Here is a 14,807-nt window from a genome sequence, read left to right on the forward strand (position 1 = left end):
GTCTGGGAGTAAGAATGGACGTGTGAGTTTTGTGAGGGAGAATGTTGGTGTTAGTGAGTGTGTTGGTATGAGAGTTGTAGTTGGTGTGACTGAGAGTGGAGGGGACCGGAGGAGGGGTCTCGGGGGAGGGGAGTGGAGGAGTATACTCATGGGAGAGGAGACGTGGAGGGGAGAAGAGGCGTGGAGGGGAGGAGAGAGGAGGAGGGGACGGGATGCATGGGGGGGGGAAGAGGCGTGGAGGGGAGGGAGAAAGGCATAGAGGGGAGGAGAGGCGTGTTGGGGAGAGGAGGAGTGGAGGTGAATGGAGGCATGGAGTAGAGCCAAGGCCTGGAAGGGAGTGTGGAGCTGGAGTGGAGCAGAAGCATGGCCAAAAACGGAGACATGTGCCCCCCCCCACATCAGAGATTGCTGACTCAAACTGCTGCAGTTCTAAGAGAAAAAGTGACACTCTTCTGCCCAACGGTGCCAAAATACGAGAAGGCAGCAGGCTGGGGACGAGTCCGGGACTCCGTGAATGCGGTCTCCAAGTTTTGCAGGCCCACCACTGGGTAATTATTGCAATATTCTTTCACTCTCAGAACACACATTTGTAAAAAATACACAGTGTAATAGTCAATAAAAAGTAACAGTTCTAGTTTACAAAACTATTTTATTTGGCACAGTCACATACAGAAGAGAACATTAACATACATGGAAATATTGTAAATGTGTATATATAAAATCATCACTGTGTGAAACGACAGGTTGTTTTTCGAAAAAATAAATCAGTTTTGGTTTCTAATTTATGAAACTAATAATGTTTTTTTTTTTCATGTGCAGATTCTATGATTGTCGGTTGACAGTCATCAAAAAGATGAAGAAGCGTCTATGGGGAGAGAACATCAGGGGAAAGCCTGTTGAGTTTCGAGAGTGGGAGGAAGAGCTGAGAGATGGCCTTGGCCTTCTGCCAGAGGATGTCCCTGGAGTCAGCAGCAGGGGTCCACATCAAAGAGCTGGTGGTGAGTAAAATTAAATATATCATTTTATATTGCAGTTATATGGTTGTTTCAAGCTCACTATTATTTTTTTTGACTACGCATGTGAGACTTACCTTTTTCTTCACATTCATGTTTTCCAGATCGAGCAACATCATCTGTAAAGCAATCAGCTCCAAGTCCATCCCATCGACATTCTGGTGTGTATCTAACACAAACACAAAGGGTGTATAATTATGAACTTCTTGCTATGCGGCCCTAGCAACCAATCAACTACTGGTTAACTTCAGCACCTCCTGCTCCCGCCCATTATTCAGTGCTGCTGTGTCTCCGGCTCTGTGTGCCCAAGTAAGGTAGGATGGGGCAGAGCTGTGGGGGGATGTGAAATTGTCAAAGGTGCAGAGGCTGTGTAATGTGAAGGGGGCCAGAGATGCAGGGGACAAGAGGTGCCGGGGCTGTGATGTGATGGAGGGTCGAGTTGCGGGGGGGGGTTAGGATGTGAAGGGGGAGCAGAGGACACAGCTGTGCTTAGGTGCTATGAAGGTGGGGGAGAAGAAACTATTGTGAAGGGGGTTCAGATCAGAAACTGATGTGAAGGGGGACTGAGGAAACTGAAGTAAGCATGGGATTGTGTAATAAAAGAGGGGGGTATAGTATAGTATATGTAAAAGGCTATTCACAAAAATGTTAATTGGTCGATTTGCCAAGAAATATAATATCTGTTTTAACACATCAGCAACATCATATTAAATTTTACAGTTCCAGTGCAAATTTAAGTGGTATTAAACCACGGAAGAAAAAAAAGAAACCTGCAAGACAATGGTATAATTTGCTAGTATGTATCGCATACTAGCACAATATGAAATACCTTAGAACAAGACCCCAGCAGCCCAACTCGGTCAGCGCTGAGGGGGCTGACACGTTGCCTTGCTGCCTCTTCCGGGGTCAGTCCGCACGTGGGAGTCCTTTTTCCAATGAGGATATTTGATTTTTCTGCAGCATCCACCGGACCTTCAGAACGCATGCGCCACTGACATCAGCGGCTGCATCTCAGGTGGTTATTTCCTAAACTATACCATATAGGTTTAGGGGATATTCATTTTACCTACAGATAAGCCTTATTATAGGATTACCTGTAGGTATAAAATGATGGGGTATACAATCCACTTCAATTCACCTCAGTGCACTTTTTTGTATAATATAGCCCGAAGCCAAAAATAAATAAAAATAGCGTAGTGCTACCATGAATAGGAGCTCAGGGAAGCCGGGCAAGGACTGGGTAGCCAGCGTGGGTGAGGGACTACAAAAAGCCAGAAGTGTGGGAGACGAGGGGAAACCGGACATCCGGGAAGTACACGAGGAGGAGAAGCATTCCCGCCCGCCCTTCCTGCATCGGCTTGGTTCGTTCTGTGCTTACTTTTTTGTTGTGTTGCTTGTTTTTTTTTATTTTGCAGGGAAAGTTCAGTTGGGTCTTTGGAGGCATTTTAAAATAACTTGCTGTGATCAGATGATTGGGACCAATCTAAGGTATGGGTCCCCGGTGGAATGACAGTTATCGTGGATTAACTTGTAGTTACAATGGTGTATATGCAGAATGTGGTTCATCCCCGAGTCAGTGCAGTGCAGTAGGGAGGGAACGTGGAAGTAGTTTACAAAATACAAGGGAAACATTTTTGATACTTAGTGCCTCCAAGGATTGTCAACCAAAAGTGTTATGTTTTTGTTTGTTAATATTGGTTTACATAATTGTTGATTCTAATAAAAGGGCCCGAAAACAGACATTTGACTCAAACCTTTCTGTCAGTATATTTTTTGGCAATTACACTTGGGGAAATAAGATGGGGATACAGTAATTTATGCTACAAAGAGTCAGGATACATCTGGGGTACCTTTTTCATGATTGGTATTGTTGTACAACTTATAACAGGCAAAAATAAATAGCGCTGTTGACTTAACTTTAGCTTGAACATTACTCTTTTCTTCCGTCTAACAGAAAGCCGAGCCGTATCCCTCCAGCGTCATCTTCTGGCAGAAAACAGCGGCCAAATACTCCTCAGGGTAAGTACGCAAGCTGCCAATTTAAAGAAACAGGACACACTATAATCATCTACACATTGCACACAGGCATTATGTTGTTACCATCCATTTTCAAATTCATACGCACAACTTATACCTCAATTCTCCATGAAATCATCCAATGAAGTGTTGTGTATTAAAGTATGAAACAATGAAGTGGATTTACTAAAAATGACAAAGTGCAAAATCTGGTGCAGCTCTGCAGAGAAACCAATCAGCTTCCAGGTTTTATTGTGAAAGCTTAATTGAACAAGCTAAAGTTAGAAGCTGATTGGTTTCTGCATAGCTTCACCAGAGTTAGACCTCTCCAGTGTTAGTAAATCAACCCTAATGTTTGTATGTGTAACCTAGAATTGTTTATGAATGCTATAGTCAACATTGGCTATCTCATCTATTTTAGATCAACAAGACCAGCCTGAGGGGAGCCTGCACTCGTCTGTCCTTATTTTGGAGGGTATTGAGCTGCAGAATGAGCCAGAACTGACCCCTGGGATTTCAAAGACTCCTGCCTTCTCTCCATGGCTAGAGGAGGTTAGGGGCCAAGGTTTCGGCATGATGCCACCTGCTGTAACGCCTGGACCAACTGTGCAACTTGAGAGGCTCCTTAGAGAGGTGAGGAGATTGTCAAGTGAAATAGAAGGCTGTCACAGAACATGAGAAGGCTTACCCAGACCATACATCTTATAGGCAGACAGCAAACTGAAAATTTCAAATTTATGTTGACCCGGGTAAACCAACAGCACAACCAGGCAATGGAGCAATTTTATATTGTAGTCCAAAGTTGCTGAAATGGATTGGAAATATTAATATTCACCTATTTGAGTGTTATTTATTTTTATTATTTATTTTCTCTATTTAGCGCAACCTTCTTAACTCCAAAATTAAATGAATCTCAAAGACACAGCCTCATACACTTTGCAAAAATTCCCTCTGTGCTTTTCTCATTTAAGTAGAAAGAGGGGAAAGGAGATGGGACAGGAGTTCAGCTATTGGCAATAAATAGGGGGATTATGTACTAAAGGCAACACCACTTTGCACAATAGATCTGAGGGGGACATGCAAGGGAAATAAAAATCAGCATTTTTGCTTGCACATGATTGGATGATGGAAATCAGCAGAAAAAATATTCACAGGAATTGTTTGGATCTACTTCATTTCAATCTCTTCTAAGTGTAGAATAGATGCCAAATAAAAAATACAAAAATAAATAAATATAGTTCAGGTCATGATATCTATCCAAAATGAAAGGAATATGTTTAATATGAAAGTTATCACTCAGTCAAAAGTAGAGACTGAGAGAGCCTGGGATAAGTCTCATGGTTTTATTTCATGGACTCTTTTTTTGGGTTTACAATCTTCCTTATTTGTAAGGCAGAGGGATACATCTCAAGTAGTCCAAAATCAACTGCCTGACAATTTTACTTAGCCCTTGTACACACGGTCGGAGATTCCGACAACCAAATCAGTCAGATTTTGTCCGTCGGATTTTGTCCGATGGATCTTGTCCGAAACTGTTGCATACACACGGTCGGACAAAGTTGTCGGAAAATCCAATCTTTCATAACGTGATGACGTAATTTCGTTACGATGGGACTACGTTCAGGCTAGTAGCCAATAGCTTTGATGTAGGAATTTGATCTGAGCATGCGTGGCACTTTGTTTGATCGGAATTCTCTACACATGATCGGAGTATGTCCGATCGGAGCAGTTTGTCGGAAAATATTCCGACGGAAACAGTCCGATGCATACCACACACAGTCGGAATATCCGACAAACCACTCCGATCGGACACATTCCGACGGAATCTCCGATAGTGTGTACAAGGGCTTAGGATGATTTCTCAATCCACATAAAAGAAAGGTAATGATGTAAATCCCAAAAATAGACCATTCGATAATACCTTGAGGCTGATCCCAGCTTCCCAAGTTCTCTCACAGCCTCTAGTACTTTCTCACTGAGTGATAACTTTCATATGTTAATAAACAAACATATTCCTTTAATTTTGGATAGATATCATGGCCTGTCCTGCACTATATTTGGTTTCGGTTTTGTTTAATTTTATATTTGGCATCTAATCTTGGAAGGGATTGAATTAAAGCTAAACTTATGGCACACAGAATAAAGGTATAAGTTCAAGATAAATTAGCACAGTTAACTATCAAAGTTTAGGGCAGGGTATCCCAGTAGGTTTACTTTTAGAAATGCCATCTGCTCCATCAGCTGTGGAGCCAGTTGTGATCGCTGTGGGGAGAAAATATTTCCAGTAATGGAAAATACCCGCTCACTTTGGACTGAGGTTGGGGGGCAGGATATAAGCTCTTGGGCTACAATGGAGAGAGCAGGCCAAATCCCCCTCTTTTGTTGCCAATATTGTAAAGGCTCAATAGTAGCAGGCAAATGTGGCTCGGAAAGATGAGCCTTTACTGTATCTGAGTCACTACGTTGTTTCCTGAGGAGCAGTCTTGTGGGTCCAATCAAACGATCTAATGTCTGTGCCCAAATCTCGTCTGCTCTGGTTGTGTTCGCAGCAGTGGCACTGATAGGTGTTGACACAGTATCATCAGCAGGCTCATCTGGTTCTTCTTCCTCCACCTCTAGTGGCTTGAATAATTGTCTTTTCCTGTCACACACCCTCTCAATTAGTTTATCCCTCCAGGTGGATAGTACATTGCTGTGGAGGGGCATTTTGCCCTTTATTCGAGGGACACATTGAGGCAAACATTAGCTCAGGGCAAGCTTCTATGAGGCCGTTAATCCTTCGAGTTTCCCTTAAGCCTCCTTAGAGGTAATAGCTCTTTGTTGCTGAGAAAGTCATCCAGCCTTATGTTAAGGTGTGTGAATAGGGGGATAACTTGAGACAAAATAGCATTCTCTCGGCTCAAGCTTTCTGTGACAGCGGGAAGGGACTAAGCACTGCCACCAACTGACCAATTATTGTCCACTCCTCCCTGCTTAATGGTTGAGCTATGCCTATAAAATGCTCATGGGACATGGCATGAATTGCCTTTTGTTGCTCAAGTATTCACTCAAGCAGTTCTAATGTATTGAATGAATTCCACAGAGTGCTTATGTCCTGCTTCAAGCGGTGCTGACTAAGGCCAGCCTTACTTTGCTCAGTTCAGACTATGTGGCTATCTTTGATACTTCTGTGAAAATGGCCTGCTATCTTACGACAGGATTCCAGAACTGCTGACAGCTTTTGACTACTGTTGTCATCCTGAGCAGCCTTAACCACAAGATGCATGACATGTGCCGATGCAGCGAATGCCTACAAATCACCCATAACGCAGAGCCTTACTCATATTTGCTGCTCCACCTGTTACCACAAACCCTAACTTTGGCTGCATGCCTGCTTGGTCTCGAAGCCACTCCGCCACCATTTTACGGAGTGCACACAAAATATTTTGAGCACTGTGCTGCTCATCTATAACCTCTGAATGCAAGAGGAAGGAACTGTGCTCCTGCTTAAAAAATACTGCCTCAGCTCCTGTGCTTCTTGTCCCTGGTTCTGGTTTCATAGGTTCTGAGACTGAGGCTGCCACTAGTGCACATAAACTATGTCATGATAAAAAGGCATGCTGGCCACTGGGAGCACTCCACAAGTCGGAGGTAAAATGCACAGACTGGCCAGCAGCTCTGCCCAACTCCTCTTTCAATGCCTGCACACATGACTTGTATAAAGAGGGTAATACATTATGGCTGAGTGTAGTACGGGAGGGTACAATATACCGACAGCTATCAATTGCCCAATAATATGGGTAACTTTGCGAGACTGCTACCTAGACATCCCCCTAGAATGAATAAATCCTTAGCTGCAGGAGTAATTTGAAATAGAACCTCCAGCTATTATGTACAGTGCCTTGCAAAAATGTTCACCTCCTTGGCTTTTTACCTATTTTGTTATATTACAGCCTTTAGTTCAATGTTTTTTTAATCTGAATTATATGTGATGGATAACAACACAATACTTTAAGTTGGTGAAGTAAAAATAATAATTGGCATGTGGGAATGTATTCACCCCCTTTGTTATGAAGCCCATAAAAAGCTCTGATGCAACCAATTACCTTCAGAAATAACACAATTAGTGAAATGATGTCCACCTGTGTGCAATCTGTGTCACCTGATCTGTCATTACATATACATACCCTTTTGAAAGACCCCAAAGGCTGCAATACCTAAGCAAGAGGCACCACTAACCAAACACTGCTATGAAGACCAAGGAACTCTCCAAATAAGTAAAGGACAATGTTGTTGAGAAGTACAAGTCAGAGTTAGGTTAAAAAAAAATCCAAATCTTTGATGATCCCTAGAAGCATCATCAAATCTATCATAACCAAATGGAAAGAACATGGCACACCAGAAAACCTGCCAAGAGATGGCTGCACACCAAAACTCACAGCCCGGGCAAGGAGGGCATTAATCAGAGAGGCAGCACAGAGACCTAAGGTAACACTGGAGGAGCTGCAGAGTTCCACAGCAGAGACTGGAGTATCTGTACATAGGACGACAATAATGCCGGCCATACACGGTTCGAATTTCGAAAGAATTTTCTTTCGAAAATCGTATCTAAGAATTTTCGTATGAATTTCGCACCATTAGTGGGCTGCAGCAACAGCCGATTTCCGTGCAGAAATAAAATTTGAGGAATCGGACATGTTGGAAATTTTTAGAAAAACGAACGATTTTCTAATCAATGATGGGAGAATCGTGCGAGAAACGTAAGAAAATGTACGGAGATAAAAGAAAATGTACGGAGATAAAAGAAAATGTACGGAGAGAAAAGAAGATTCCCAGCCAAGAAAATTCTTTTCTGTAGCAACATGAGGTGAAATTGAAGGCTTGGTCGGCCGAATTTCGAAAATCAATGGTGGCATCATCGGATCACAAAAAAAACAAATTTTCTGATTTTGAAAAGAAAATTCGTTCGAAATTCGACCGTGTATGGCCTGCATAAGCCATAAGCTCCATAGTGTTGGGCTTTATGGCAGAGTAGCCAGAGGAAAGCCATTAATTTCAGCAAAAAACAAAATGGCACATTTTGAGTTTGCGAAAAGGCATGTGGGAGACTCCCAAAATGTATGGAGGAAGGTGCTCTGGTCTGAAGAGACTAAAATTGAACTTTTTGGCCATCAAAGAAAATGCTATGTCTGGCGCAAAGCCAACACATCAGATTACCCAAAGAACACCATCCCCACAGTGAAACATGGTGGTGGCAGCATCATGTTGTGCGGATGTCTTTCAGCAGTCGGGACTGGGAAACTGGTCAGAGTTGAGGGAAAGATGGATGTTGCTAAATACAGGGAAAATCTAGAACAAAACCTGTACCACTCTGTGTGTGATTTGAAGCTAGGACAGATGTTCACCTTCCAGCAGGACAATGACCCCAAACACACTGCTAAAGCAACACTTCAGTGGTTTAAGGGGAAACATGTAAATGTGTTGGAATGGCCTAGTCAAAGCTCAGACCTCAATCCAATAGAAAATCTGTGGTCAGACTTAAAGATTGCTGGAGCAGTTTTATAAGTGTCAGGGCTGGGCTCAGCCATTCCTTCTCTGAGCTGGCTGCTCAGCTGTCGGCTAATTGCCAGCTCCCATCCCTCTCCACAGTTACTCAGCTGTTGATGATATCCTGCTCATCAGTCTGGATACTTAAGCCATCCAGTCCAGAGGATCTCTGCCTTCACCTTGATCAACATCACAGAGAGGCTCTCCTGTGTTCCTGTTTAACCACTTGCCGCCCGCCCTATAGGCAATTGACAGCTGCAAAGTGGTTTCATAATCCTGACCGGACGTCATATGACGTGATCAGGATTATGAGCCGCTGCGCGCCCCCGGGGGCGCGCATCGCGGCGATCGTTGTTGCAGGGTGTCAGTCTGACACCCGGCAACTACGATCTCGGTAAAGAGTCTCCGACGGAGACTCTTTACCACGTGATCAGCCGTGTCCAATCACGGCTGATCACAGTGTAAATGGGAAGAGCCGGTGATCGGCTTTCCCTCACTCGCGTCTGTCAGACGCGAGTAGAGGAGAGCCGATCGGCTGCTCCTCTGACAGGGGGGGTCTGTGCTGATCGATTATCAGCACAGCCCCCCCCCGAGGATGCCCACACTGGACCACCAGGGACGCCACCAGACCACCAGGGAAAAGGTAATCCTCCCTAGACCACCAGGGATGCCAGTCAGCACAATGGATGCCAATCAGTGCCCATAATGGATGCCAATCAGTGCCCACAATGGGCATCACTGATTGGCATGCATTATTGTTTGGCACTGATTGGCATCCATTACTATAGTATAACACCAATGCCGCCTATGAGTGCCCACCTGTGCCGCCTATGAGTTCCCACCTGTGCCGCCTATGAGTGCCCACCTGTGCCGCCTATGAGTGCCCACCTGTGCCACCTATGAGTGCCCACCTGTGCCACCTATCAGTGCCCACCCATGCCCATCTGTGCCGCCTATCCATGCCCATCTGTGCCGCCTATCCATGCCCATCTGTGCCGCCCATCCATGCCAATCCGTGCCAGCTATCAGTGCCAATTTGTGCCACCTATCAGTGTCCGTCCGTGTCGCCCATCCGTGTCGCCCATCAGTGCCGCCTATCAGTGCCACATATCAGTGTCCATCAATGCCACCTCATCAGTGCCACTTCATCGGTGCCACATTGGTGCCCATCAGTGCCGCCTTATCAGTGCCCATCAGTGTAGCCCCATCAGTGCCCATCAGTGAAGGAGAAAATGTACTTATTTACAAAGTTTTGAAACTGAAACAAAAAACATTTTTTTTTTCAAAATTTTCGGTATTTTTTTATTTGTAGCGCAAAAAATAAAAACCGTAGAGGTGATCAAATACCACCAAAAGAAAGCTCTATTTGTGGGAAAAAATGATAAAAATTTCATTTGGGTACAGTGTAGCATGACCACGCAATTGTCATTCAAAGTGCGACAGCGCTGAAAGCTCAAAATTGGTCTGGGCAGGAAGGTGTTTAAGTGCCCTGTATTGAAGTGGTTAAAGACTTGCTTTGCTGACATCCCTTCTGGCTCCAGATCATGCTTGCTGTTTCACTATGTTGATCCCCGACTTCTGGTTTGGCTGACTATCTGCTCTGGTTACTGAACTTTGGTTATGTTTTGACTATGTTTGTTATTTTTTACTTTTATTATTAAACAAATGTGATTTAACTGTACTTTTGTCTCGGTATGGTTTCTGACAGCAAGGAGGAATGGGCAAAAAGCCCAGTGGTAAGATGTGGCAAGCACATAGAGACTCATACAAAGGGACTTGGTGCTGTGATAGTCACAAAAGGGGGCTCTACAAAGTATTGATTGGGGGGGGGTGAATAGTTATGAACCTTTTTCTATTATTTTGTCTTATTTGTTGTTTGCGTTACAATAAAAAAAAAAACATCTTCAAAGTTGTGGGCATGTTCTGTAAATTAAATGATGCAAGTCATCAAACAATCCATGTTAATTCCAGGTTGTGAGGCAACAAGACACGAAAAATGCCAAGGCCTTTTGCAAGGCAATGTAGCTGGGACCTCAATGAACATCAGCAGACTCAAGCAAAACTAACTCAAAGGGGCAGTAGCCCCCCAAAGCCAGGGAACTTCTGCATGGCAAGAACAGGGCTGTTCTAGACACCAAAATATGTGTTCCCCCAGCCACCCACTAAGTACACATCCCCAGGGGTTGGCTGCAGCACAATAAGTATTCAAGCTGCCTATTTGACTCTCCCAGCCCTCTATGTTCTGGAAGCCACCCAGAATGCAGGGGGAAGCAATCAAACCTAAAGCCTGTGAGAACAAGAGCAGCCCAGAGAAATCAATAGCTGCTCCAATGATTATAGAGAAGCCAAAAAGAACTAAATTTACATGATATCCTAGCAACCTACCTAGGAGGATGCTACACAGACAAATAGTGAAGATGCTGCAGAGACATTGGCTGACTGCTTCACAAACCAGGGCTCCAGTGTGACCTTTGTGCTTGCTGGACTATGGGAAGGGAATGCGATCGATGCTGTCAGAGAAGTGTATGTATGACCTGCAGGGTGATTTGGAACCAAGACTTCCTGGCATGTGCTGCAAGTCCATAATGAAGATGTTGTACATATTTTACCATTAACATGTCCTTTGTTATTAAGTTCTTTGGTTCCAGAATGTGCTGCTGAAGGGGCCATACATGGAGTAGGCTATTTACTAACCTGTCATGACATTGGAATGGGAGAACTCTGGGTAACATATCTCCTGTAAACATCAGGAGTATTAAAAAAAACGCAATGTACTGGTTTTATGGCTTTGAACTTGATGCTTGATCGTAACAGAATAACCTGGCCTAAAACATGGAGGCCGCTATAGCAAATGCTGTGGCTCCTTTCAGGCAGCAAATTGTGGAGCTGCAGGAATTTGGTGTCACCTACCAAGAAAAATTGGCCAGACTGGAAAGTGTGGTGAAAGGGCAACAAGAAGAGATCAGTGCTCTGCAAAAACAATTGCTGCTCTGCTATGCTGGACTTTGGGGCCGGGGGGAAATTTATGGACATAGAATTTGCCCACAGCAATAATATCCAAACAAGAAATAAGTTTGCTCCTATCAATATGGAGACGGTCAATGGTTCACCCTCAACTTCAGGGCCCGTTACCCATGAAACAGTCCCTTTGGTACTGCACTTTTCGGCCAATCATCATGAGACCATCACTTGAATACATCACCCAAATTTCCTGGGCATTCCTTGAATTTCCGCCCATAATCCCTCCATCAACTGGGAAGCACGGATTACAAACTTTACATCTCCCCATTGCAAGGAATTCTGTAGAGAACCTTGTCAAACAAGTTCTTTGCCGGTCAAGGAATCACAAGTGGATGTTGTTACTATGCAGTCATGTGACAGCCTGCCTCCACAATATCGTGAGTTCCGGGATGTCTGATAAGAAGAATGCTGATCAGTTACCTCCTCATCGCCCATATGATTGTCCCATTGAACTGCTCCCAGGGGCTGAAATACCTTTTGGTCACTTTTTCAATCTTTCATAACCCGAATTAAAGGTTCTGAGGGAATGGATTGATGAGAAGTTAGAGAAAGGCTCCATAAGACCTTCAACATCTCCTGCAGGGGCAACCCTATTTTTTGTTGCAAAGGAAGATTCCACCTTGCGTCCATGCATTGACTACCGGGACTTGAATAAAATCACTATTAAAAACCGCTATCCACTCCTTTTAATCTCTGAAATGTTGGTAAGACTCCGCTCTGCCAAAGTCTTCACAAAACTAGACGTACGGGGGGCATATAACCTCATCCGCATGCATTAAAGCGGAGGTCCACCCTAAAATGGACCTTCCGCTCATCGGATTCCTCCCCCCCTCCGGCGCCACAATTGGCACCTTTCAGGGGGGAGGGGGGTGCAGTTACCTGGATAATCCAGGTAACTGCACCCACTTCCGGGCTAGCTCTCTGCGGAAAGGGGCGTACATTACGCCCCTTTCCGCAAGTGCCCCGCTGCCTGCTGGGAAACACACAGATCCCAGAGGCAGCGGGGACCGTCCTCATTGCGCAGCGCGGCTCGCGCATGCGCAGTAGGGAACCGGGAAATGAAGCCGAAAGGCTCCATTTCCTGATTCCCATACCCAAGATGGCGGCGGCAGCACTCGAGTGTCGATCTAGAGATCGGCTTCGGGTGCCGACATCGCGGGCGCGCTGGACAGGCAAGTGTCACTATTTTAAAAGTCAGCAGCTGCAGTATTTGTAGCTGCTGACTTTAAAAAAAAAAAAAAAAACGCGGAGTCCCGGCGGACTCCCGCTTTAAGGAGACAAGTAGAAAACTGCCTTTAGAACCAGATATGGCCATTTTAAGTTTTTAAGGTTATGCCTTTTGGCCGATCCTGACACTTTCCAACACTTCATCAATAATGCTTTTCGAGAACTATTGGACCAGTTTGTGGTTGCTTATCTGGATGATATTCTCATCTTTTCTAATAACCTGGAGAAACATCGCAAACATGTTTGCACTGTCTTTGAAAGGCTAAGGAAGTACCAACTTTATATTAAATTGGAGAAATGTGAGTTTGAATGGATATATTATCTCGGGATATATTATTTCTCCTAAAGGAGTAAGCATAGATCCTGAGAAGATCAAAGCAGTGGTGGATTGGCCTTCCCCTAGAAAGGTTAGAGATACAATGATTTGTTGATTTTGCCAACTTCTACAGAAAATTCATGAGAAACTTCTCTAAAGTGATAGCACCAATTACACAGCTTACAAAGAAAGGGGTGCCCTTTGTGTGGTCAGCTAAGGCACAGGCTGCTTTTAATAAGCTAAAGACTCTTTTCACCTCTGCACCAATATTGGTACATCTCGATCCTGAAGTTCCTATTATAGAGGTGATGCCTCAGACTCTGCTGTGGGAGCTATCCTTTCTCAGTGAAAAGGAGGAAAGATGCAGCTTCATCCTTGTGTGTATTTCTCTCTCTTAAAGTCATTAGCCGAAAGAAATGATGACATCGGGAATAAGGAGTTATTGGCCATTAAGGAAGCCTTTTTTGAAAGGAGGTATCTGCTGGAAGTGGCAAAACATCCAGTAACCATTCTCGCTATGGCTGGGGAAAAAAAGATGAATTCCTTGATTAATTGTTAATTTTTTTGATCAAAATTCTTTTGATCGTTACTCACCTCTCTGCCGGCTTCCGGGTCTTCAGGGAGTTCCGTCGGAGATCTGGTGACATCATGGACATCAACTTCACCGGACAGCCTGGATAGTGATGGTAAATATGAATGTGGTTTACTGGGATCATTCAGTGAGCTAAGTGTAGGCAAATTTGATAGCCTCCGTTTTTAACATTGTTGTAAAAAAAAAAGAAAAAAAATGTAAACACTCTGGTATGTCTGCGTGACTGGCTAATGTAATGTCTACTTGCCTACTATAAAGTGACTGACAGTCAATATACTAGATAAGTTTTATAATTAAAGTTAAACTACGGTAACTTTCTAAGTTTTTCTTAAAATTTAATTTAAAAAAAATTACTTACATCAGCGCTACAGTTTGAATTTAAAACGTATTTGTGAAAACTGTGAAGTTAAGTTATGGATTGTGGAAACTAACTAGTGTCGGGTGATTGTATATAGTGTATACCACATTTACCACTGACTAATGCAGAGTTGCAATGCAAGGAGATCAGCTAAAAGTAGTTGGATCTGTATGTGCGTAATAATTAATCAAAATTAGTCGATTAATCGATTTTAAAAAATCGATTAGTCAAACACGCAAATTTTAATCAGTAACATCCCTAGTTCTCACTGATCATAAAAATCTCAAATTAATTTGTTCTGGCAAGAGGATGTCTTCTAGACAAGGACGTTGGTCACTGTTCTTTTCCAGGTTTAATTCTATTATCTCGTACAGACCTGGGTCAAGGAATGGTAATACCGATGCATTATCAAGGATGTTGACTGAGCCATGCCAGGAAGGCAACCCTGAATGTACTATCCTGGCTCAAAAGAACTTTATAGGGGCCATGGGTTTCAAGACATTCTTGAGTATCCTAAAGGAGGAGTATGAAAATGACCCTCTTCTCAATCATCTGCCTACAGATATTAACCTTGTGTACAAGAACGGCTTTTGGACTCATGCACATAGTCTCTATGTATCTGAATCTGCTTGGATTGAAGCCCTCAGGTTGGTTCATGTCTCAAAACTTTCTGGGCATTTTGGGATTTCCAAGACAGAAGAGCTCTTGTCGCGTTCCTTTTGGTGGCCCAGCTATAAG

General features: G+C 43.7%; 1 long non-coding RNA gene across 1 annotated transcript; it reads left to right on the top strand.

Moving 5' to 3' along the window:
* Positions 1-2,902: 2,902 nt before the first annotated feature.
* On the top strand, positions 2,903-3,867 carry LOC143974471 (uncharacterized). The gene is made up of 2 exons (XR_013272229.1): positions 2,903-3,032; positions 3,451-3,867. It is a non-coding gene; the product is annotated as an uncharacterized LOC143974471 (long non-coding RNA).
* The last annotated feature ends 10,940 nt before the right edge of the window (positions 3,868-14,807 follow it).

Source organism: Lithobates pipiens, unplaced genomic scaffold (genome assembly GCF_037356315.1).
Source record: "Lithobates pipiens isolate NorthernLeopardFrog02 unplaced genomic scaffold, aLitPip1_a1.2 Scaffold_13, whole genome shotgun sequence".
Taxonomy (NCBI): Eukaryota; Metazoa; Chordata; class Amphibia; order Anura; family Ranidae; genus Lithobates; species Lithobates pipiens.